Consider the following 25,832-nt stretch of genomic DNA (forward strand, 5'->3'; position numbering starts at 1 on the left):
TATATGTGTGTGTGTGTATGTGTATTTTTTTTTTTTTTTTTTTTTTTGAAACAAGGTCTCACTCTTTCACCCAGGCTGGAGTGCAGCGGCGCAATCTTGGCTCACTGCAAGCTCCGCCTCCCGGGTTCATGCCATCCTCCTGCCTCAGCCTCCCGAGTAGCTGGGATTACAGGCGCCTGCCACCAGGCCCAGCCAATTTTTTGTATTTTTAGTAGAGACGAGGTTTCACCGTGTTAGCCAGGATGGTCACCATTTCCTGACCTCGTGATCCGCCCACCTCGGCCTCCCAAAGTCCTGGGATTACAGGCGTGAGCCACTGCGCCCGGCCTGGGTGGTATATATTCTTATGTAGGTAAGAATCAATGTTCCTTGGGGACATTTTCCCTAATGGACCAACCCTAGAAATTCTCCATAAAGACCACTCTGACACAGATGTTCCCTCCAGGCCTGTAAGAGCTCTTGGGTCAAGGAGAACTCATAGTGACATGCTGATTGTTTGATCTTTAGGCAAGACTTTTCTACCCAGAGCAGCAGCTCCTCTGCACTGCACACAGGCCCTCTCATACACAGCCTGTAAAAATGGGACTTTACTCCCTGTACTGGTTTATCTCTTTGTAGTGGGAAAAAGCCAAAACAAAGTTCACTTGCTTCCCTTAACCCTTAGAATCCTAGCTGTTACCCAACCCAACTTGGGTCTGCTTACCCAGCACACAGGAAAACAAACAAACAAACAAACAAACACTGACGCTGGGATTTACAGCAAGAGGAAGTGAGGCATTTATTGCCTGGTGCCAGGCAAGGAGAACTGGGCAGCAAACTAATGCTGAAGACTTGAACTCCCGAATGACTTACAAGTAAGGATGTTTAAGAAAGCAGAAGTTGGCCAGGTGGTTCACACCTGTAATCCCAGCACTTTGGGAAGTGGAAGCAGGAGGATAGCTTGAGCCCAGTTCAAGATCAGCCTGGGAAACATAGTGAGACCCTGTCTCTATTTTTTATATAAATAAACACACACACACACACACACACACACACACACACACATATATTTTGAGACAGAATCATACTCTGTTGCCCAGACTGGAGTGCAGTGGCGTGATCTCGGCTCACTGCAGCTTCCGCCTCCCAGGTTCAAGTGATTCTCCTGCCTCAGCTTCCCAAGTAACTGGGAATACAGGCGTGTGCCACCATGCCCGGCTAATTTTTGTATTTTTAGTAGAGACAGGATTTTGCCATGTTGGCCAGGCTGGTCTTGAACTCCTGACCTCAGGTGATCTGCCCACCTCAGCCTCCCAAAGTGCTGGGATTATAGGCATGAGCCACCATGCCCGACCAAAAATATTTTTAAAATGAAAAAAAAAAAAAAAGGAGGCTGGGCATGGTGGCTTAGGCCTGTAATCCCAGCACTTTGGAAGGCTGAGGTGGGTGGATCACGAGGTCAGGAGATCGAGACCATCCTGGCTAACACGGTGAAACCCCGTCTCTACTAAAAATACAAAAAAATTAGCCAGGCGTGGTGGCGGGTGCCTGTAGTCCCAGCTACTCGGGAGGCTGAGGCAGGAGAATGGCGTGAACCCGGGAAGCGGAGCTTGCAGTGAGCCGAGATCGCACCACTGTACTCCAGCCTGGGCGACAGAGAAAGACTCTGTCTCAAAAAAAAGAGAAAAAAAAGGCCGGGCGCGGTGGCTCACGCTTGTAGTCCTAGCACTTTGGGAGGCTGAGGCGGGCGGATCACGAGGTCGGGAGATCCAGACCACGGTAAAACCCCACCTCTACTAAAAATACAAAAAATCAGCCGGGCGTGGTGGCGGGCGCCTGTAGTCCCAGCTACTCAGAGAGGCTAAGGCAGGAGAATGGCGTGAAACCGGGAGGTGGAGCTCGCAGTGAGCCAAGATTGCGCCACTGCACTCCAGCCTGGGCGACAGAGCGAGACTCCGTCTCAAAGAAAAAAAAAAAAAAGAAAAAAAAAGGAAATAAAAGTTACAGGCAAAATAGTAAATCAATATATGGAGGTTATACATTGATTTGGCCACCAAAAAGTGGGCTGTCTCAAAGCAGGAGCTTACAGGTCATAATTGGATTCAGAGACTCTTTGATTTGGAGTTGGTTAAGGAGCAAGGCTTTGTCTAAAAACGGGGTGTCATCAGAAAGGAATGTTAAGGTTTCGCCTGTGGGCCTTACTCCCTCCAGGCCGCTCGGGGAGAAATTCAGAACAGTCAGAGTTCAGTCCTTACTTCTCCCTTATCTGAGGTCTATGTGACAGCGGTCAGCATTTTTCATCTGGTGGGGGTCCAGCTTTCTGATAAAAAACTCAAAGGACAGGCGCGGTGACTCACCCCTGTAATCCCAGCACTTTGGGAGGTAAAGGCGGGCAGATCATGAGGTCAAGAGATGGAGACCATCCTGGCCAACATGGTGATTCCCTGTCTCTACTAAAAATATAAAAATTACCCAGGTGTGGTGGTGTGTGGAAGTAATCCCAGCTACTTGGGAGGCTGAGGCAGGAGAATAGCTTGAACCTGGGAGGCAGAGGTTGCAGTGAGCCGAGATCATGCCACTGCACTCCAGCCTGGCGACAGAGCCAGACTCCATCTCAAAAACAAACAAACAAACAAAAAACAACTCAAGAACATACGTGAAGATGTTGTCTTTTAGTTTCTACAGGCAACCGAAACAGCTTGTGACTCTAACTTGCTTATTAGACTACTGTTTAAGTTACTGCTCTCTTCTTTTTTTTTTTTATTTTTTTATTTTTTTTTTATTTTTTGAGATGGAGTCTCGCTCTGTCGCCCAGGCTGGAGTGCAGTGGTGCAATCTCGGCTCACTGCAAGCTCCGCCTCCCGGGTTCACGCCATTCTCCTGCCTCAGCCTCCCGAATAGCTGGGACTACAGGCGCCCGCCACTGCGCCCGGCTAATTTTTTTTTGTATTTTTAGTAGAGACGGGGTTTCACCCTGTTAGCCAGGATGGTCTCGATCTCCTGACCTTGTGATCCGCCCGCCTCGGCCTCCCAAAGTGCTGAGATTACAGGCATGAGCCACCGCGTCCGGCCTACTGCTCTCTTCTTGGATTGCTCATTTACCTCTCAAGGCTAGCTAGGTGCCTGGAATCTCCTGTGAAAGAACTCAAAACTTGTCCTTTATTTTCGTGCTCATGGTGGTGGGGGTGGGGGCACCTGGCAGGCTCCTAAGAGGAGTCCCTGCTCCATCTTCTAACATTGACAGATATCACACATTTTATGATTAAGAAACAGAATCACACATATAGGTCATGAATCATATATCAATTCTATTGGGTATATGTTATATAACACAAGTGAAACTTTTTTGTGGGGGTGAGGATTATAAATATTTACTTTTAAATGTCCAACATTATAAGATATCAACATTAACAGAAAAAAAAAGAGGGAATTTCCCTCTCAATTTTTTTCCCCTTCACTCAAAGCTAAGAAAATATGCCCGCACCTTTTACTGCTACCTGTATTGGATCCTGCATTCCCTAGCCTTGTTTACTTATAGGTTCAAGTTCAACTTTGCCCAGGTCCTGAGCTAAAATAAGACTTAGGCAGTGGCTGGGCACAGTGGATCACACCTGTAATCCCAGCACTTTGGGAGGGCAAGGCGGGCAGATCACCTGAGGTCAGGGGTTCAAGACCAGCCTGGCCAACATGGTGAAACTCCATCTCTACTAAAAATACAAAAACTAGCTGGGCATGGTGGCATGTGCTTGTAATCCCAGCTACTTGGGAGGCTGAGGCAGGAGTATTGCTTGAACACGGGAGGCGGAAGCTGCAGTGAGCCGAGATCATGCCACTGCACTCCAGACTAGGGGATAAAGCGAGACCCTGTCTCAAAAAAAAAAAAAAAAAACAAAAAATCCGGACACAATGGCTCATGCCTGTAATCCCAGCACTTTGGGAGGCCGAGGTGGGCAGATCATTTGAGGTCAGGAGTTCAACACCAGCCTGACAAACGTGGTGAAACTCCGTCTCTACTAAAAATAAAAAAAATTAGCCAGGTGTGATGGCACATGTCTGTAGTCCTAGCTTCTTGGGAGGCTGAGGCAGGAGAAGCCTGAATCTGGGAGGTGGAGGTTGCAGTGAGCTGAGATCGTGCCATTGGCACTCCAGCCTGGGCGACAGAACAAGACTGTCTCAAAAAAAAAAAGACTTAGGCAGCAAGTAATTGCTGTTCAGGCCTGGTGTATGAACTTTAAGCCTTGACTGGGCACGGTGGCTCATGCCTGTAATCCCAGTGCTTTGGGAGGCTGAGGCAGGCAGATCACCTGAGGTCAGGGGTTCGAGACCAGCTTGGCTAACATGGTGAAACCCCGTTTCTACTAAAAATACAAAAAATTAGCCAGGTGTGGTGGCATGCGCCTGTAATCCCAGCTACTCGGGAGGCTGAGGCAGGAGAATTGCTTGAACCCAGAAGGTGGAGGTTGCAGTGAGCTGAGATTGTGCCATTGTACTCCAGCTTGGGCAATAAGGGCAAAACTCTGTCTCAAAAAAAAAAAAAAAAAGGAACTTTAAGCCTTAGGCACAATTATACTAACTGTAATAAATATTTGTCATTTTTTTTCCCCCTGCCCAGTATCCTTCCCCTTCTGTTAACACTATCCCTGTATGGGACAGTGAGGGGATGGCAGAAAAGCCCAGTGTCTCCCTGGTCTTGGTATTCATGGTGGGGGCTATCACCGTGCTCTGCTTCTCCAACATGGGGGTGGGCTCTGTGTTTATGAAACTGAAGGTTTTTTTCAGACTCTGGATACGTGGATGGATGTTTAAGTAGTAGCTATATAGGCCATCCCCTGAAATTCTGGTTCAATCAGGGCCAGAGCATCAGTATTTTTTAAATTCCCCAGGTGTGCTGCTGTGTAGACCGGGTTGAGATCCACTGGACCAGCACAGGGAAGTCATGACATGGGGACCCTGAGACCTTCTACCTCTCCCCAGTTCAAGGGACTGTCTTTTCCCCTGCCCTTCCTCCATCTGTTTCACTTTTGAACTTCCCTCTGGATTATCCGTATTATAAAGAAAATATTTATGCTATAAAGTTAATACAGAAGTAAAATTTTTAGGTTAAAAAAACTCCACCAGCCGGGCACGGTGGCTCATGTCTATAATCCCAGCAGTTTGGGAGGCCAAGGTGGGCGGATCACGAGGTCGAGAGATCAAGACCATCCTGGCCAACATGGTGAAAACCCGTCTCTACTAAAAATACAAAAAATTAGCCGAGCGTGGGTAGCAGACGCCTGTAGTCCCAGCTACTCGGGAGGCTGAGGCAGGAGAATGATGTGAACCTGGGAGGCGGAGCTTGCAGTAAGCCGAGATCACGCCACTGCACTCCAGCCTGGGTGACCGAGCGAGACTCCGTCTCAGAAAACAAACACAAAAACAAAAGAAAACAAAACAAAACAAAACTCCACCAAAGTTGGTGGATCATTTGTGACATTTTTACTATTCTCAGACCCAACTACGGGATTGTGCTGTCCTAAACAGACTCCATGGTTCCAAGCATGGCATATCTGGGTTAATAGACAGATGATTCTGTCAGTGATGCGAGAAGACAGCCAGCAGCAGGAAGCAGCAGAGACCGTTTGGGGACCTTTTCTAGGGGGTAGTGGGCCTATTCTGATATATTTCTTTTCTTTTTCTTTTTTTTTTTTTTTTGAGATAAGGTTTTGCTCTGTCACCCAGGCTGGAGTGCAGTGATGCACTCATGGCTCACTGCAGCTGCAACTTCCTGAGTTCAAGCAATCCTCCCATCTTGGCCTTGTGAGTGTCTAGGACTACAGGCACATACATCAACCCTGGCAAATTTTTTATTTTCTGTAGAGATGGCGTCTCACTTTGTTGTTCAGGCTGGTCTCAAACTCCTGGCCTCAAGGAATCTTCCCACCTTGGCCTCCCAAAGTCCTGGGATTACAGGTGTGAGCTACCACGTCCGGCCATATTCTGACATTAGGACCCTAAAGTGGAAAGACATGTAGTCCAGCCAAATGAAAATGAGCCTGTAATTCTGTAAAAGGGCATACTTTTCTAAGTTTGGTGCTATCTAGATATTAGAATTTTGATTCAGATACTCACAAGAGACTGCTATGGTCCATGTATTGGATAGATCCGTATCTCCAAAACATGTTTTAATCAGGACTTTATAAGATAACAGGTAAATGGATTTGTTTGGAAAGACTAAGCCCATGCTCTAGGGTGCAAACCATTTACAGCTTACTCTCACAGAGGTTCATGTATAATAAACTATAATGTGATACTTTCTGTGTAACATCATTTATTATCTCTCTGGCAGCAGCAGCTGTAAATTACTGCTCAGACACTTCATGCTCAGTGATCCAAGGGCTACCGTGGCACAGTGCTGAAAGTATTTAATTTGGTGTCCTGAGGTTAGCTTTTCACCTACTTTCCAGTTTAGTGACAGAGACACCTGTTGTAAACCCAGTCTAAGCTAATAAAAGCCAATGAACTCTGGCCAAAGTACAGTTTTTGTCAGTGAAATTTGAAGGCACTGCCATGGCAGTTTTCCTTCATTTCACTCACCCATTCAACAAGCATTTATGGGGCAACTTCTCTGTGTTAGGCACCTTGTTAGAAACCCAGGGGCTGAAAGGCGATTAATACACAAATAACGAAAAAGTGTGCCAAGCATGACCTGATAGGTATGAACAAAGTTTAGTATGGAGACACCAAGTTTTCTTAGGAAATATTAGGACTTTTTTTTTTTTAATGGGGGAAGTTCTGTTTGAATTGAGTTTTTTTTTTTTTTGAGACGGAGTCTCGCTCTGTCGCCCAGGCTGGAGTGCAGTGGTGCAATCTCGGCTCACTGCAAGCTCCGCCTCCCGGGTTCACACCATTCTCCTGCCTCAGCCTCCCGAATAGCTGGGACTACAGGTGCCCGCCACCACGCCCGGCTAATTTTTTGTATTTTTAGTAGAGACGGAGTTTCACTGTGTTAGCCAGGATGGTCTTGATCTCCTGACCTCGTGATCCACCCGACTCTGCCTCCCAAAGTGCTGGGATGACGGGCGTGAGCCACCGCGCCCAGCTTGAATTGAGTCTTAAAGAGTATATAGAAGTTTCCGGGCCGGGCGCGGTGGCTCACGCCTGTCATCCCAGCACTTTGGGAGGCTGAGGCGGGTGGATCACCTGAGGTCAGGAGTTCGAGACCAGCCTTAATGTGGAGAAACCCCGTCTCTACTAAAAATACAAAATTAGCCAGGTGTAGTGGTGCATGCCTGTAATCTCAGCTACTCGGGAGGCTGAGGCAGGAGAATTGCTTGAACCCAGGAGACTGAGGTAGTGGTGAGCCGAGATCGCGCCATTGCACTCCAGCCTGGGCAACAAGAGCAAAATTCTGTCTCCAAAAAAATAAAAAAAAGTATATAGGAGTTTCCCTAAGACAGAAGTGGAGAAAAGTACAGATGGCCCCCAACTTATGGTTTTTTTTTTTTACTTTACAGTGGTGCAAAAGTGATTTAAATTTAGTAGAATTCATACTTTGAGTACCCATACAACCGTTCTGTTTCCACTTTCAGTACAGTAGTCAACAAATTACATGAACTATTCAACACTTTAATATGAAATAGGCTTTGTGTTAGATGACTTTTCCCAACTGTAGGCTAATGTAAGAGTTCTGAGCACGTTGAGGTAGGTTAGTCTAGGCTATAATGTTTGGTAGTTTAGGTGTACTAAATGCATTTTAACTTAGAGTATTTTCTTTTTTTTTTTTTGAGACGGAGTCTCACTGTGTCACTCAGGCTGGAGTGCAGTGGCGCGATCTCGGCTCAGTGCAAGCTCCGCCTCCCAGGTTCACGCCATTCTCCTGCCTCAGCCTCTCCGAGTAGCTGGGACTACAGGCACCCGCCACCACGCCCGGCTAATTTTTTGTATTTTTAGTAGAGACAGGGTTTCACCATGGTCTCGATCTCCTGACCTCGTGATCTGCCCGCCTCAGCCTCCCAAAGTGCTGGGATTACAAGCGTGAGCCACCGTGCCCAGCCAACTTAGAATATTTTCTTTCTTTCTTCTTCTTCTTCTTCTTTTTTTTTTTTTTTTTTTTGAGACAGAATCTCACTCTGTTGCCAGGCTGGAGTGTAGTGGCACGATCTCAGCTCCACTGCAACCTCTGACTCTCTGGTTCAAGCAATTCTCCTGCCTCAGCCTCCTGAGTAGCTGGGATTACAGGCATGTGCCACCACGCCCAGCTAATTTTTGCATTTTTAGTAGAGATGGGGTATTACCATGTTGGCCAGGATGGTCTCCATCTCCTGACCTCATGATCTGCCCACCTCGGCCTCCCAAAGTGCTGGGATTACAGACGTGAGCCACCGTACCCAGCCGACTTACGGTATTTTCAACTTACAATGCGCTTACTGAGATTTAACCCCATCACAAGTAGAGGAGTGTCTGTACTCCAGGCAGAAAGAAGAGTATGTACAAAAGCATATGAGTAAAAAAGTCATGGAAACTTTGAGAATAGTGGGAAAAATTCAGTATGACTAGAGCAGTGTGTATGTGGGGATAGGATTGTAGTTGAGACAATTTTTTTGAGAAGTGAGACAAATAATTTTTTTGAGAAGTGAGACAAGTAATTTTGAGAAGAGTTTTGTAAGTCTCATTTAAAAGTTTAGATTTGACCCTATGAGTGCACAGAATACAGTTGTTATTTCCAAGCATGGCATGTTTTTGTTACAAAAGAAAATCTGCCAATCATATGAGAAAAAGACTAGAAGTGAGAGGCAGAAAAGGCAGCTCCAAGCCCTTTCTAGAGCAGTGCTTCTCAAATGGGAAATTTTTGCTCTCCAGGGGATATTTGGCAAGATCTGAAGATATTTTTGATTGGCATGATTGGGGGGTATATAGAGTAGAGACTAGGGATGCGACCAACATTCTACAGTGTACAGGACAGCCTCTTACAACAAAATGTTATGTAGCTCCAAATGACAGTAGTGCCTAAGTTGAGAAACCCTATTCTAGGGTGTGAGGAACCTTTTCTGGTTTTTTTTTTTTTCTTTTGCAACAGAGTCTCACTCTGTTGCACAGACTGTAATGCAGTGGCATGATCTTGGCTCACTGCAACCTCCACCTCCCAGGTTCAAGCAATTCTCATGCCTCAGCCTCCCAAGTAGCTGGGATTACAGGCATGCACCACCATGCCCGGCTAATTTTTGTGTTTTTAGTAGAGTCGGGGTTTGGCCATGTTGGCCAGGCTGGTCTTGAACTCCTGGCCTCAAGTGATCTGCCCACATCAGCCTCCCAAAGTGTTGGGATTATAGGTGTGAGACACTGCACCCAGCCCATTTTCTGCTTTTGATTGCTCAATATCCATTCCCCCTTCTTCTTTGGAAGAGCACCTTGATTTTTCATTCAGACGTCCGCTGTTCCATATAAAACTCAGGTGCTTCAGGGAAGATGATCCCACTCCTGGCCCCATCCCCAGAGGTGGACCCTGATTGAATTAACTCAGTCAGCTTAATACAGGGCAGTCTCAGGAGAACAGAAAGCTCCAGGAGGCAGGTTCACATAACTAGCAAAAGGAAACTGATGAAATAGCTACAGAAGCGAGGGGCTGATAAAACCCTGAAAAACAGGATGTGGACTGAGCTGGCTAAGACCTACCGGACCAAATATGGCACTAGATTTGACCTAGGTTTCACTGAGGACTTCATTATACACTCATTAACATACCAATCACACACTCACCAGCACCAGGACAGTTCTAGGAGCACTTATATTTGGTGTAAAAATGAGTGGCACCAGAGTTTTGAGAAACTCCACCTTTTTCCAGGAATCTTCATGAATATTCCACCCCTCGGTTAAATAAACCCATAAAGGTTAGAAACCCCAAACTCCATTGCGTGACTCTCTGTTGAGTACGCCCTCACTCCACTTTCTTGAGTGCGTACTTTTCATTTTGCGATAAATCTCCACACTTTCACTATTTTCTGACTCATTCTTGAATTCCTTCTTGTGATGGTGTCAAGAGCCTGGACACCAGCCAGGGTCGTGGTCCCACCGGCATTTAGGGACCTTCCCTGGCCCACTAGCATCAAACTCATCCCATTCCCCACTGGCGTATTAATTTGGGTAGAGGCTGAACTATGGTAACAAAGAGACCTGAAAATAGTGGTTTAAATAAAATGGAAATTCACTTCTGAGTACCACAAAACAGCCAGTGGTCAGATATCCAGGGCTAGCTAAGCAACTCTGTTCCACGTGCCACTAAAGAATAAGGATCACTTTTATCCGAATGTCCTAAAGCACTGTCCTGCTCATGTGATGGAGGCTAGCTCAGCCCATGTTCCAGTCCTCAGGAAGAGCAAAGAGAGTGTTCACTGCAAGCAGTTTTGTCTTTAAGATGATGTTCTAGAAGTTGCACACATCATTCTCCCTCCCATCCCACTGGACTGGACTTAGTTATGTGGACATGTCCAGCCAACAGAGGAAACTGGGAAGTGGACATTTTCTCAATGAAAACTGGCGGAAAGCGGTGGTTTCTGTGCTAACAGGAAAAAGGACAGTGTGGAAACTGAGGGATGCTTAGCTTCTCTGCTATACCTAGATGGAGTCAGCATTTGGTCCAGGATCATGACTTAATATAGGCCCACGAGATATGAAAATATATGAAAAAGACATTTTCTTGGAGTTTCTAGGGGAAAGCTAGTAAAGTTCTAATCAACCCAAAAATAACTTATTCTGCCCTAGTATTTTCCCTTAACCTTATTAGATCTCTTCCTCCAAACTGCATTTTTATTTCTTTCAGTTTCCACATTGTCCTGTTTCCATCAGTGGAGATTACCATCACATTCTCCATGTCATAATGAACTGAATAGTTGACGTTCTCTCTGTCTCCTTCCTCTCTCTAGCCCCCATAGCTAGTCACTCATGAAGTCTAAGCTACATCTTCTGTCCATTTTTTTTTTTTTTTTTTTTGAGACAGAGTCTCCCTCTGTCACCGGGTTGGAGTGCCGTGGTGCGATCTCAGCTCATTGCAACCTCTGCCTCCAGGGTTTGAGCAATTCTCCTGCCTCAGCCTCCAGAGTAGCTGGGACTAAAGGCGCCCACAACCACGCCTGGCTAATTTTTTTTTTTTTTGAGATGGAGTCTCACTGTCTGCCAGGTGGGAGTGCAGTGGCGCGATCTCGGCTCACTGCAGGCTCTGCCCCCTGGGGTTCATGCCATTCTCCTGCTTCAGCCTCCCGAGTAGCTGGGACTACAGGCACCGGCCACCTCGCCCGGCTAATTTTTTGTATTTTTAGTAGAGACGGGGTTTCACCGTGTTAGCCAAGATGATCTCGATGTCCTGACCTCGTGATCCGCCCGCCTCTGCCTCCCAAAGTGCTGGGATTACAGGCGTGAGCCACTGCGCCCGGCCGTCCTCATTTCTTTTGGGTGGGTATACACCTTGGAGTGGAATTGTTGGGTCACAGAGTAACTGCATATACATACATATATATATGTATATATATATACATACATATATATATGTATATATATATATATACATATATATGTGTATATATATATACATATATATATACATATATAAACATAAAATATATTTTTTATATAAATATATAAACATAATATATATATATATATATATATATATTTTTTGGAGACAGAGTCTCGCTGTCGCCCAGGCTGGAGTGCAATGGCGCGATCTCAGCTCACTGCAAGCTCCACCTCCCGGGTTCACGCCATTCTTCTGCCTCAGCCTCCCGAGTAGCTGGGACTACAGGCGCCCGCCACCTTGCCTGGCTAATTTTTTGTATTTTTAGTAGAGACGGGGTTTCACTGTGTTAGCCAGGATGGTCTCGATCTCCTGACCTCGTGATCCACCTGCCTCGGCCTCCCAAAGTTCTGGGATTACAGGCGTGAGCCACCGCGCCTGGCCAATATATATATTTTTTTGAGACAGAATCTCGCTCTGTCACTCAGGCTGGGCGCAGTGGTGAGATCTCAGCTCACCGCAACCTCTGTCTCCCAGGTTCAAGCGATCCTCCTGCTTCAGCCTCCTGAGTAACTGGAACTACAGGTGCACACCACCACGTTGGCTAATTTTTGTATTTTTAGTAGAGACGGGGTTTTACCACATTGGCCAGGTTGATCTCAAACTCCTGACCTCAGGTGATCCAACCACCTTGGCCTCCCAAAGTGCTGGAATTATAGGCGTGAGCCACCATGCCCTGCCATAGAGTAACTGTATATTTAATTGTTTCAGAACTGTCAGAATATTTTCCAAAGCACCATTTTACATTTCTGCAAACAATGTGTGGGGGAACTGATTTCTCCACATCCTTTACACTATTTGTTATCACCTAATTTTTTTTTTTTTTTGAGAGAGAGTCTCACTCTGTTGCCCAGGCTGGAGTACAGTGGCGTGATCTCGGCTCACTACAACCTCTGCCTCCCGGGTTCAAGCAATTCTCCTGCCTCAGCCTCCCGAGTAACTGTGACTATAGGCGCATGCCATCATGCCCAGCTAATTTTTGTATTTTTAGTAGAGACGGGGTTTCACCACGTTGGCCAGGCTGTTCTCAAACTCCTGACCTCATGATCTGCCCGCCTCGGCCTCCCAAAGTGTTAGGATTACAGGCGTGAGCCATTGCACCTGGCCTATCATCTGATTTTTTGATCCTAGCCATATCTTAATGTCTCTTGCTTCCATCCCTTTTCCATTCTTGGAGGCATAAGCCTAGTCCAAGCCCTCAAATAGCCCCTTTATCCCTGACTCCAAGCCTCTTCCTGCACCACCAACTTCTTTATTTTCCTGTCCCAACCCCTTAGCTACTTATAATGAACACCTGGTATATTAGGATTTTCTTATTTGTTTATTTATTTATTTATTTTTGAGACAGGATCTGGCTCTGTCACCCAGGCTGGAGTGCAGTGGCGTGATCACGACTCACTATAGCCTCAACCTCCTGGGCTCAAGCGATCCTCCCACCTCAGTCTCTTGAGAAGCTGGGACCACAGGTACATGCCACTATGCCTGGCTAATATTTGCATTTTTTTTTTTTTTGTAGAGATAGGGTTTTGCCGTGTTGCCCAGGCTGGTCTCAAACTCCTGAGCTCAAGCAATCTGCCTGCCTCGACCTTCCAATGTGCTAGGATTACAGGCATGAGCCACTACGCCTGGCCTATATTAGGATTTTCTAGAGAAACAGAACCAAAGGGACTTATAGATAGGTAGATTGATGATAAGGAATTGGCTCATGCAGTTATGAAGGCTGAGAAGTCTCATAATCTACCATCTGCCAGCCAGAGTCCCAGGAAAGCCAGTAGTATAATTCCATCCATTTCCAAAGGCCTAAGAACCAGGGGAGGTGATGGTGTAAATCCCAGTCTGACAGCAGGAGAAGATGAAATGAGATATCCCGGCTCAAGCAGTGAGACAGGAAAACAAACAAAAAAAAAGTGAGCGGAGGTGAATTCCTCCTTTTGCTACCTTTTGTTCTGTTTAGGTTCTCGACAAGTTGGGTGGTGTCCATCCACACTGGGGATGGACAAAGTACTTTTCTGAGTCTACCAATTTAAACGCTCATCTCATCTGGAAGCACCCTCATCTGCCTGGACCCCTTGCCACTCTGGACAGTCATCACCAAGGTTCTGACTGATGAATTGTAGATGCCAGCTGGACAGATAACATCACCTATGTGGATAGACTGACCAACCACAGGAAAAGATAGTTGGGGGGTTAGGAGTCCGGTAAAGGAGGCTGAGGTGTGGTCTTAGCAGCTGGTGAATTTGTGGGGCCAGGTAGGCGGATGCAGGGCCCGGAAACTCCCGTCCCTGGGCTTCCAGCATCTGCTGGGTCCCTAATAAACTGTCTACTTTCTGTTGCTGCCTCTCCCAGACCACCTGGGGGGTAAGGTGGTAGTACTGAGTTCCAGACACACCTAGAAATAGTGTTTAATCTGGGCATCACATTGAACATTAAGTTCCCAGTCAAGTTGACACATAAAATTAATCTTACATAAGCCACATCTGGCTTACTACCTGGCCTTGCATTCTTGAACCAAGGAGAGAGACCCATCAGATAACATGCAGGTGAATGTCCACTCCAGAGCCGCCCAGTACTCTCCACAGACACTGAATTGGGGAACATTAAAATACCGACTTGGCTGGGCACGGTGGCTCATACCTGTAATCCCAGCACTTTGGGAGGCTGAGGCGGATAGATCACCTGAAGTCAGGAGTTCGCCACCAGCCTGACCAACATGGTGAAACCCCGTCTCTACTAAAAATACAAAAACAGCCAGGCATTGCGGCACGAGCCTGTAATCCCAGCTTCTCGGGAGGCTGAGAGGCTGGAGAATCACTAGAACCAGGGAGGCAGACGTTGCAGTGAGCCAAGAAGGCGCCACTGCACTCCAGCCTGGGTGACAGAATGAGACGTCTTCTCAAAAAACAAAAACAAAGCAAAAAAAAAAAAACCACACACACACACAAACCAAGACTTCACATTGTTGCTAGGAATGTAACATAATGCAGCCATTATGGAAAACAGCATAATGATTCTTCAAACAAAAGCAAAAGTAGAATTATTATATGATATAGCAATCCCACCTCCGGATATATACCAAAAGGATTGAAAGCAGGCTAGGCGTGGTGGCTCATGCTGGTAATCCCAACACTTTGGGAGGCCTAGGCAGGAGATCGTTTGAGCCCAGGAGTTTGAGACCAGCCTGGCCAACATGGCAAAACCCCATCTCCACAAAAACATTTTTAAAAAGTTAGCCAAGCGTTGAGGTGTGCACTGGTTATCCCAGCTACGTGGGAGGCCAAAGTGGGAGAATCACTTGAGCCCAGGAGGTAGAGGCTGCGATTAACTGTGTGGCGCCACTGCTCTCCATTCCAGCCTGGGCGACAGAGCAAGACCCTGTCTCAAAAAAAGAAAAAGAATTGAAAGCAGACACCTGAGCAAATATTGGTACACCCATGTTCATAGCAACATTATTCACAATAGCCAAGATGTAGAAGCAGCCTAAGTGCTCATCAACAGATGAGTGATAAACAAAATGTGGTCTATACATTTGGAATGAAACATTATCCTTAAAAAGGAAGAAAATTCTGACACGTAATGCAACGTGATGAGCCTTGAGGACATTATGCTAAATGAAATAAGCCAGTTACAAAAAGGCAAATTTCGTGTGATTCTACTTAAATGAAGTACCTGGAATAGTCAAATTCATACAGACAGAAATTAGAATGGTGGTTGCCAGGGACTGGGAGAGGGGACAATTGGGATTTATTGTTTAATGGGTATGGAGTTTTGGGGCCAGGCGCGGTGGCTTACACCTGTATTCCCAGCACTTTGGGAGGCCGAGGCGGGCAGATCACCTGAGGTCGGGAGTTCGAGACCAGCCTGACCAACATGGAGAAACCCTGTCTCTACTAAAACTGCAAAATTAGCCGGACATGGTTGTGCATGCCTGTAATCCCAGCTACTCGGGAGGCTGAGGCAGGAGAGTCGCTTGAACCTGGGAGGTGGAGATTGCGGTGAGCTGAGATTGTACCATTGCACTCCAGCCTGGGCAATAAGAGCAAAACTCCATCTCAAAAATAAGTACATAAGTAAAATAATAATAATAATGGGTATGGAGTTTCAGTTTGGAGTGAAGGAAAAAGTTCTGGAGGTGGATGGTGGTGATGGTTGTAAACAATATGAATGTACATTACTAATGCCACTGAACCGTACCCTTAAAATGATTAATATAGTAAATTTTGTTATATGATTTTACCACAATTAAAAATTTTTTAATATTATGACTGCAAATATATGTACATGGAGTGTCACACCACCATAAAAAGGAATGAAGTACTGGTACTTGCTGCAATGTGTATGGATAAACCTCAAAATATTACACCAAGTCAAAGAAGCCAGACACAAAGTTCATATTGTATGATTCCGTTTATATCAAATAGCCACGAAAGGTAAATGTATAGAGACGGAATGCAGGTTGGCAGTTTCCAGGGGTTGGGGAGAGGAAGAAATGGGGAGAAAGTGCTTATGGGCACAGAGTGATTCATTTTATAGTGATTGAAATGTTTTGGAATTAGAGATTGCGGTTGTACAACATTGTTAATATACTAAATGTGCTGGATTGTTCACTTAAAACAGAACACTTTACGCTGGGTGTGGTGGCTAACGCCTGTAATCCTAGCACTTTGGGAGGTCAAGGTGGGTGGATCACTAGAGGTCAGGAGTTCGAGACCAGCCTGGCCAATAGAGTGAAACCCGTCTCTGTTAAAAATATAAAAATTAGCCGGGAATGGTGGCATGTGCCCGTAATCCCAGCTACTCAGGAGGCTGAGGCAGGAGAATTGCTTGAACCCAGGAGGCGGAGGTTGTGGTGGGCAGAGATCGCACCAGTGCACTCCATCCTGGGCAATAGAGTGAGACTCTGTCTCACAACAACAACAACAAAAACAGAACACTATATATATATATATATATATAAATAGAAATGTAATGTTATGTGTATAAACATTTATATATATTTCAGTCTTAAAATGCAGGGAATTCCTTTTTAGGGAATATATATACATTTTTCATATATATAAGGAAAATATATATATTTTTAGAGAATATATATATTCTCCTTATATAAATATATACATGGAAATATATTTATATTCTCCTTTTTTTTCTTTTTTTTTGAGACGGAGTCTCGCTCTGTCACCCAGGCTGGAGTGCAGTGGTGCAATCTTGGCTCACTGCAAGCTCCGCCTCCCGGGTTCACGCCATTCTCCTGCCTCAGCCTCTCCGAGTAGCTGGGACTACAGGCGCCCGCCACCACGCCCAGCTAATTTTTTGTATTTTTAGTAGAGACGGGGTTTCACCGTGGTCTCGATCTCCTGACCTCGTGATCCGCCCGCCTCAGCCTCCCAAAGTGCTGGGATTACAAGCGTGAGCCACCGCGCCCGGCCATATTCTCCTTATATAAATATATATATGGAAATATATTTATATTCTCCTTATATAAATATATATATGGAAATATATTTATATTCTCCTTATATAAATATATATGGAAATATATTTATATTCTCCTTATATAAATATATATGGAAATATATTTATATTCTCCTTATATAATATATATGGAAATATATTTATATTCTCCTTATATAAATATATATTTTTTCCATATATATATACTCTTTTTTTTAAGAGACAGGTTCTTGCTCTGTCACCCACACTGGAGTGCAATGCTGTGACCTTGGCTCACTGTGGCCTCAACCCCTTGAGCTGAAATGATCTTCCTGCCTCAGTTTCTTGAGTAGCTGGGATTACAGGCATGTACCACAATGCCTGGCTAATTTTTTTTTAATTGTAGAGACAGGGTCTTGCTATGTTGCCCAGGCTGGTCTTCAACTTTTGGGCTCAAGCAATTCTCCTGCCCCAGCCTCCCAAAGTGCTGAGACTACAGTCATGAGCCAAACAGGATGCCCCTTAGTGTGTGCACCTGCTGCTCCCTCAGCTTGGAGTATTGGTCCCCTGGATGTTTGCATCTCTACCCTCCCCTCATTTAGGTCTCTGTGCTGATATCCCCTCCCCAGGAGGGATTCTTGTAATCATTCTTCCTAGATTTTAAATGTCATCCACCATAATTCCCCTTCTCCTTCCTCTGCCTTTTTCCCCCTTCATAGCAGTTATCACTAGACTTGTCATATTTGCCTCAGATCTTTCTAAAATAAGCAATACAGTCGAAGGCCCCTGTGATGCTTAATTTTACGTGTCAACTTGACTGGATTAAGTGATACCTAGATAGCTGGTAAGGCATTACTTCTGGGTGTGTCAGTGGGAGTGTTTCCAGAGGAGACTGGTGTGTGAGTTGGCGGATAGAGCAGGGAAGATCTGCCTTCTATGTGGGTGGGCACGATCTGATTGGCTTGGGGCCCCCAGATAGAATCAAAAGGCAGAAGAAAGATAAATTCTTTCTCTCTCGTGGAGCTGCGACACATTCTTCTGCCCCTGGAAGTCAGAACTCCAGGCTCTCCTGTCTTTGTACTCTAGGGCTTATACCAGGGGCACTCCAGGTTCTCAGGCCTTCCACCTGGGACGGATAATTACACCATCAGTTTCCCTGGTTCTGAGGCTTTTAGACCTGGACTGAGCCATGCTCCCAGTGTCCCTGGGTCTCCAGCTTGCAGATGGCCTGTCGTGAGATTTTTCAGCCTCCATATCACTTGAGCTAATTCCTCTAATAAATCCCCTATCTATCTATCTATCTATCTATCTATCTATCTATCTATCTATCTATCTATCTATGCATCCATTGATCCTATTGATTCTTTCTCTGTGGGGAAGCTTTACTAATGCAGTCTCTTTTTCCATCTTCCCTGATATCATTCTCTTTTCTTCCTTCACCAGAAGAAACTACTATCACAATTTGAGTTTCTCTGACTTCATGTATTCTTTTTTTTTTTTTTTCTGAGACAGAGTCTCGCTCTGTTGCCCATGCTGGAGTGCAGTGGTGCAATCTCAGCTCACTGCAACTTCCACCTCCCAGGTTCCAGCGATTCTCTTGCCTCAGCCTCCCAAGTAGCTGGGGTTACAGGAACACACCACCATGCCCAGCTAATTTTTTTATATTTTTAGTAGAGATGGGGTTTCGCCATGTTGGCCAGGCTGGTCTCAAACTCCTGACCTCAAGTGATCTGCCTGACTTGGCCTCCCAAAGTGCTGGGATTACAGGTGACTTCATATATTCTTTCACTCTTTTTTTTTTTTTTGAGACAGTCTGGCTCTGTTGCCAGGCTGGAGTGCAGTGGCGCAATCTCAGCTCACTGCAACCTCCGCCTGCCAGGTTCAAGTGATTCTCCTGCCTCAGCCTCCCAAGTAGCTGGGACTACTACCTCCCGGGTAGCTGGGTGGCACATGCCACCATGCCCAGCTAATTTTTGTATTTTTAGTAGAGACTGGGTTTCACCATGTTGGCCAGGATGGTCTCCATCTCTTGACCTTGTGATCCACCCACCTCGGCCTTCCAAAGTGCTGGGATTACAGGTGTGAGCCACCATGCCTGGCCTTACTCATGTTTTTATACTTCTACTACGTAACATGTAGGTAGAAACAATATACAATTGCTTTTTCTGTGTGTTTTAAATATTTTTATTCAGTATCTGTCATACTATATGTATCCCTCTAAAACATGCATGTGCACAAACACCTACAAATGCTTATATATATCCAGTTCATTCATTTTAATGGCTGCACTACATTCTGTCAATGAATACACCTCGATTTACGTAGCCCCATATTGATGAACATTCAGGTTTTCCCCAATTTACAGCTACGAAAAACAATGCTGCAAGACAATATTTGTGCTTGTCCTTTTGCACACGTGGAAGTTTCTATACGGTGTGAAATTTAGAGTAGAATCATCAGAGGCGTGTGAACCAGAGTAACTCCATCTCAAATAGGAGCTGGGTAAAATGAGCTGAAATTTACTGGAATGCATTCCCAGAAGGTTAAGGCATTCTAAGTTACAGGATGAGATACAGATCTAAGATACAGCACAAAATACAGGTCATAAACACCTTGCTGATAAAACAGTTTGCAGTAAGGCCGGGCGCGGTGGTGCACTCCTGCAATCCGAGCACTTTGGAAGGCCAAGCACTTTGGGAGACCTCACCTGAGGTCGGGAGTTGGAGACCAGCCTGACCAACATGGAGAAACCCCGTTTCTACTAAAAATACAAAATTAGCCAGGAGTGGTGGTGCATGCCTGTAATCCCAGCTACTCGGGAGGCTGAGGCAGGAGAATCGCTTGAACCCAGAAGGCAGACGTTGCAGTGAGCCGAGATCGCTCCATTGCACTCCAGCCTGGGCAACAAGAGCGAAACTCCGTCTCAAAACAAACAAACAAACAAACAAACAAACAAACACAGCTTGCGGTAAAAGAGCCAGCCAAAACCCACCAAAACCAAAATGACGACGAGAGTGACCTCTGGTCGTCCTCACTGCTACAGTCCCACCAGCGCCATGACAGTTTACAAATGCCATGGCGACGTCAGGAAGTGACCCTACTGTAGACTAAAAACGGGAGGCATGAATAATCCACCCCTTGTTTAGCATATCCTCAAAAATAACCATAAAAGCGGGCAACCAGCAGCCCTCTGGGCTGCTCAGTCTATGGAGTAGCCATTCATTTATGCCTTTACTTTCTTAGTAAACTTGCTTTCACTTTGCACTGCGAACTCACCCTGAATTCTTTGTTGCGCGAGATCCAAGAACCCTCTCTTGGGGTCTGGATCGGGACCCCTTCCCTGTAACATATTTCTGGCAACCCAGATGGGAATATAGTGCAGAAACCCTTACCCAATGGCTACCTTTGGGATAGTGTTGGGGTCTTGTAACAGAATTGTGGGTCACGTGGTATACTGGATGTTTTCCATTTGCCCCTCTGATCTTCTCTTTCTTCCTCCCTGCATTGGCCCCAGGAAGCTGACCTTTATGAACTGCTAGCCATGAATTTCCTTTCCCTCTGACTTCTTGTTGGATTTGGCCTCTGGAAGATGCCAGCAGGAAAGCAGAGGGTGGGAGGAGAGTGTAATCTGGGCATTTAATTCTCGTGGCTCCCGTCCTGCTGGGCCTCTGTGGGTTGGCTGCATTCCTCCACCGAAGGCTACAGCTCCTGTCAAGGAGTTCTCCTACTGCCCCTGCTATTCTCCCTGTGTTCTGCAGTTCTGATCACCATTCCCTCTCTTTGCCCCTTCAGGCTTAGAGGCAGCAATGAAGTCCCCCAGGCTCCCCTGCTGTTGCTACCCTTGTTGCTTTTTAAGGTTGCCATTAACCCTGCCCACATTTTGGTAAATAGTTCTTTTTCTTTTTCTTTTTTTTTTTTTTGAGACGGAGTCTTGCTGTGTCACCCAGGTTGGAGTGCAGTGGCGCAATCTCGGCTCATTGCAAGCTCCGCCTCCAGGGTTCGTGCCAGTCTCCTGGCTCAGCCTCCCAAGTAGTTGGGACTACAGGTGCTCACCACCACACCCGGCTAATTTTTAGTACTTTTAGTAGAGACGGGGTTTCACTGTGTTAGCCAGGATGATCTCGATCTCCTCACCTCGTGATCCGCCCGCCTCAGCCTCCCAAAATGCTGGGATTACAGGCATGAGCCACCGCGCCCGGCCTCTTTTTTTTTCTTTTAATGAATCTGTGAGGAGCACTGCAATTGCATTTGTAAGAAGGTACTCAGGGTAGCAAATAGATTCTAGAGGTGTGAGCCTGGAGCGGTGGCTCACGCCTTTTTTTTTTTTATTTTTATTTTTTTATTTTTATTTTTATTTTTTTGAGACGGAGTCTCGCTCTGTCGCCCAGGCTGGAGTGCAGTGGCACAATCTCGGCTCACTGCAAGCTCTGCCTCCCGGGTTCACGCCATTCTCCTGCCTCAGCCTCTCCGAGTAGCTGGGACTACAGGCGCCCGCCACCACACCCGGCTAATTTTTTGTATTTTTAGTAGAGACGGGGTTTCACCGTGGTCTCGATCTCCTGACCTTGTGATCCGCCTGCCTCAGCCTCCCAAAGTGCTGGGATTACAAGCATGAGCCATCGCTCCCGGCCAAGGCTCACGCCTTTAATCCCAACACTTTGGGAGGCTGAGGCAGGTGGATCACCTGAGGTCAGGAGTTTAAGACCAGCCTGGCCAACATGGTGAAAACCCGTCTCTACTAAAAAAAATACAAAAATTAGCTGGGTGTGGTCGCAGGCGCCTGTAATCCCAGCTACTCAGGAGGCTGAGACAGGAGAATCGCTTGAACCCAGGAGGCAGAGAGGTTGCAGTGAGCTGAGATCGCACCACTGCACTCCAGCCAGAGGCGACAGAGTAAGACTCTAAAAAAAAAAAAAAAAAAAAAAAAAAAAGAAAGAAAAAAGAAAAGCACCAGCTCTAAGAAAAAAATAGGGGATTATTATTTCACATAGCAAAAAGTCTGATGACAGGTAATTCTGGAATTGGTTAATTAGTTGGAAAATGATGTTGATAACCCAGATGCTTCTCAACTTTCTGCTGTGGCATCCTCAATGTGTTGCGTTTTGTGCTCAGATGTAACCCTTCATTCTAACAAAATGGGTGTCACATCTTCAACCATTCACATCTTCAGGAAAACTGTATTCAGACGCAAGAAGGGCAATCTCTTCTTGTGCTTCTTTTTTTTAAGACAGGGTCTCATTCTATCGCCCAGGTTGGAGTGCAGTGGCACGATCTCCACTCACTGCAACCTCAGCCTCCCAGGTTCTAGCCATCTTCCTGCCTCAGCCTCACGAGTAGCTGGGATTACAGGCACGTGCCACCACACCCGGCTAATTTTTGTATTTTCAGTAGAGACGGGGTTTTGCCATGTTGGCCAGGCTGGCTCAAACTCTTGACCTCAAATGATCCACCCGCCTCGTCTTCCCAAAGTGCTGGGGTTACAGGCATAATCCACCGCGCCCAGTTTATAAGTACTCTTTATGAATAACAGAGTGGTAGACAGGATAAAAGAAAGATTACAAGAGGTTAAAGACAGAATGAATGGTGAGAAAATGAAAGTAGTCAATAAAAACAATTTTTATTTTTGTATTTTTTTTGAGATGGAGTCTTGCTCTGTCACCCAGGCTGGAGTGCAGTGGTGAGATCTCGGCTCACTGCAACTTCTGCCTCCTGCGTTCAAGCGATTCTCCTGTCTCAGCCTCCAGAGCAGCTGGGATTACAGGCGCGCACCACCACGCCCGCCTGATTTTTGTAGTTTTAGTAGAGATGGGGTTTTGCCATGTTGGCCAGGCTGATTTCGAACTCCTGACCCCAGGTGATCCACCTGCCTCGGCCTCCTAGAGTGCTGGGATTACAGGCGTGAGCCACCACGCCCGGCCACAAACAATTTTTGAAGTTATAAGAAAAAGAGAGAAGTAGAGTGAGGGTTAAGGAGTAGCTCTGATGAGGGAAGGTGTTATTTTGTCCTCCCCACCAATAGCACAGATCTGAAAATGTCCAAAGGAGAATAAGTCCCTGAAAGGTGATTGAGGGATGTTGTTAGCAAGGAAAGAGGCAAGCCTTAAATCAAGGACAGGCAAGTTATCCGTTGATGAGAGAGAGGTGGAGTGGGTTCTGGGGTGGTGGTCCTAGAAGCATTGTCTCCAGACCAGCAGCACCACCTAGGAACTTGTTAGACATGCAGATTCCCAGGTCACATCTCAAACCTACTGAATCAGATCTCTGAGGATGGGACTCAGCAATCTCTGTGTTAACAAGCCCTGCAGGTGATTCTGACGTACACTAAAGTTTGAGAATAAATGTGCCAGGGAATTGTTTATATTGTACCTACCTGTGATGTGTGCCTTTGCAATTTAAACTATTTTCTTGGGTCAGGAAATGTTTCCCATTTTGTTCTTCCACCTGTGGGCTCAGGTAGACTCAGACACTGAGGCCCTTCTCGCCCTGAGGAGGGTATACAGAACTCTAGACATACTAGGAGGCTTGAATGTTGCCTCTTTGTTGCTATTCTTGCTGGGCTGGTTACCTACATTTCTTTTTTTCTTCCCCAGGCTCTTATTGAGTTCATAGATAAAGGGCCACCGATTGTTTTTTTTTTTTTTTGGTCCTGTTAATGACTTTCCATTGCAAAAACATGAAAGTCTGCACCCCTAAGCATGGAAGGCCAAGCCTTCTATGATCTCAACTCTGCTCACTTCTTGAGTCTTCTACCTTGCTGCCCTGAGGGGAACCTTTTCTCTCTGGCAAGAGATCTGTGGAAGGGAACTGAGAAAAATTCTTACAGAGTCCTAGCACCATTTGATCTGCTTGCATAGGTTTATTACTTGCCTACTACATGCCAGGAATTCTACAACAGACTGGGATGAAAAGATGCTTTACAAAGAAGCATAACCTATTCTGGAAGAGACAGCCTGTTTTCATTCAGAATGCTATAACAGAATACCAGAGAGCAAGTGGCTTAAATAATAAACACTTTAAACAACAAATACATATTTCTCACAGTTCTGGAGACTGGGAAGTCCAAGATCAGGTGGCTGACAGATCTGGTGTCTTGTGAGGGCACTGTTTCTAGTTTGTAGATGGCTGTTTTCTCATTGTATCCTCACATGGGAGAGAAAAAAATATCACCTCTCTCGTGTCTCTTCTTATAAGGAAACTAATACCATTTGTTTTGGTTTTTTATTTTTTTATTTTTTTTATTTTTTTTTATTTTTTAGACGTAGTCTCGTTCTGTCACCAGGCTGGAGTGCAGTGGCACAATCTCGGCTGACTGTAACCTGTGCCTCCCGGGTTCAAGCGATTCTCAGCTCTTGAGTAGCTGGGACTACAAGTGTGCGCCACTACACCCAGCCAATTTTCGTATTTTTAGTAGAGACGAGGTTTCACCATGTTGGCCAGGATGGTCTCGATCTTTTGACCTTATGATCTGCCTGCCTTGGCCTCCCAAAGTGCTGGGGTTATAGGCATCAGCCACTGCACCCACAGTAGATATCCGCAAATGGTATCTACTGATACCAGCTACTCAGGGGTATCTACTGACACCATTTGTAAAGGCTCCTCCTTATGACCTAATCACGTTATAAAGATGCCACCTCCTACTACCCTCACCTTCAGTGTTAGTATTTTAACATATAATTGTTGGGGGGCACAAACATTCAGTTTACAATACAGTCAAAGAAACAAATGCTTTACTGATGGCTTTGGCAGCACATATACTAAAATTGGAATGATACAAGATTAGAATGCCCCCTGCTCAAGGATGACGCACAAATTCATGAAGCATTCTTTTTTTTTTTTTTTTTTCTGTTGCCCAGGCTCAAGTGCAGTGGCGTGATCTTGGCTCACTGCAACCTCCGCCTCCTGGGTTCAAACAATTCTGCTTCAGCCTCCTGAGTAGCTGGGATTACAGGCGCATGCCACCATGCCTGGCTAATTTTAGTACAGACGGGGTTTCACCATGTTGGTCAGGCTGGTCTCAAACTCCTGACCTCAGGTGATCCGCCTGCTTTGGCCTCCCAAAGTGCTGGGATTATAGGCGTGAGCCACCGAGCCCCACAAGCATTCCATATATATATATTTTTTTAACTGAAAAAAGAAAGAAACAGGCTGGGTGTGGTGGCTCACAACTGTAATCCCAGCACTTTGGGAGGCCAAGGCAGGCGGATCACCTGAGGTCAGGAGTTTGAGACCATCCTGAACATGGTGAAACCCCGTCTCTACTAAAAACAAAAATTAGCTGGGTGTGGTGGCATGTGCCTGTAATCCCAGCTACTTGGGAGGCTGAGGCAAGAGAATCCCTTGAACCCGGGAGGTGGAGGTTGCAGTGAGCCGAGATCATGCCACTGCACTCCAGCCTGGGTGACAGAGCAAGACTGCATCTCAAAAAAAAAGGAAAAGAAGAGAAAGAAAGAAATCAGTACCTACATTTAAGAACATAGTTTTATTTATTTATTTATTTATTTATTTATTTATTTATTTATTTATTTATTTATTTATTTTGAGACGGAGTCTTGCTCTGTCGCCCAGGCTGGGGTGCAGTGGTGTCATCTCGGCTCACTGCAAGCTCTGCCTCCTGGGTTCATGCCATTCTCCTGCCTCAGCCTCCCGAGTAGCTGGGACTACAGGTGCCCGCCACCACGCCCAGCTGATTTTTTATATTTTTAGTAGAGATGGGGTTTCACCGTGTTAGCCAGGATTGTCTTGATCACCTGACCTCGTGATCTGCCCACCTCAGCCTCCCAAAGTGCTGGGATTACAGGCGTAAGCCACCGCGCCTGGCCCCAGAACTTAGCTTTAAAGAAAAAGTAGGAAGTGGCCGACAGAAGGTAGAGGTATGTGTTTT

At 45.9% G+C, this 25,832-nt stretch overlaps 1 pseudogene; it reads left to right on the plus strand.

Annotated features, from left to right (window-relative positions):
• The first annotated feature begins 24,685 nt into the window (after positions 1-24,685).
• On the plus strand, positions 24,686-24,784 carry LOC129483603 (uncharacterized; annotated as a pseudogene).
• Positions 24,785-25,832: the final 1,048 nt, after the last annotated feature.

Source organism: Symphalangus syndactylus, chromosome 5 (genome assembly GCF_028878055.3).
Source record: "Symphalangus syndactylus isolate Jambi chromosome 5, NHGRI_mSymSyn1-v2.1_pri, whole genome shotgun sequence".
Lineage (NCBI taxonomy): Eukaryota > Metazoa > Chordata > Mammalia > Primates > Hylobatidae > Symphalangus > Symphalangus syndactylus.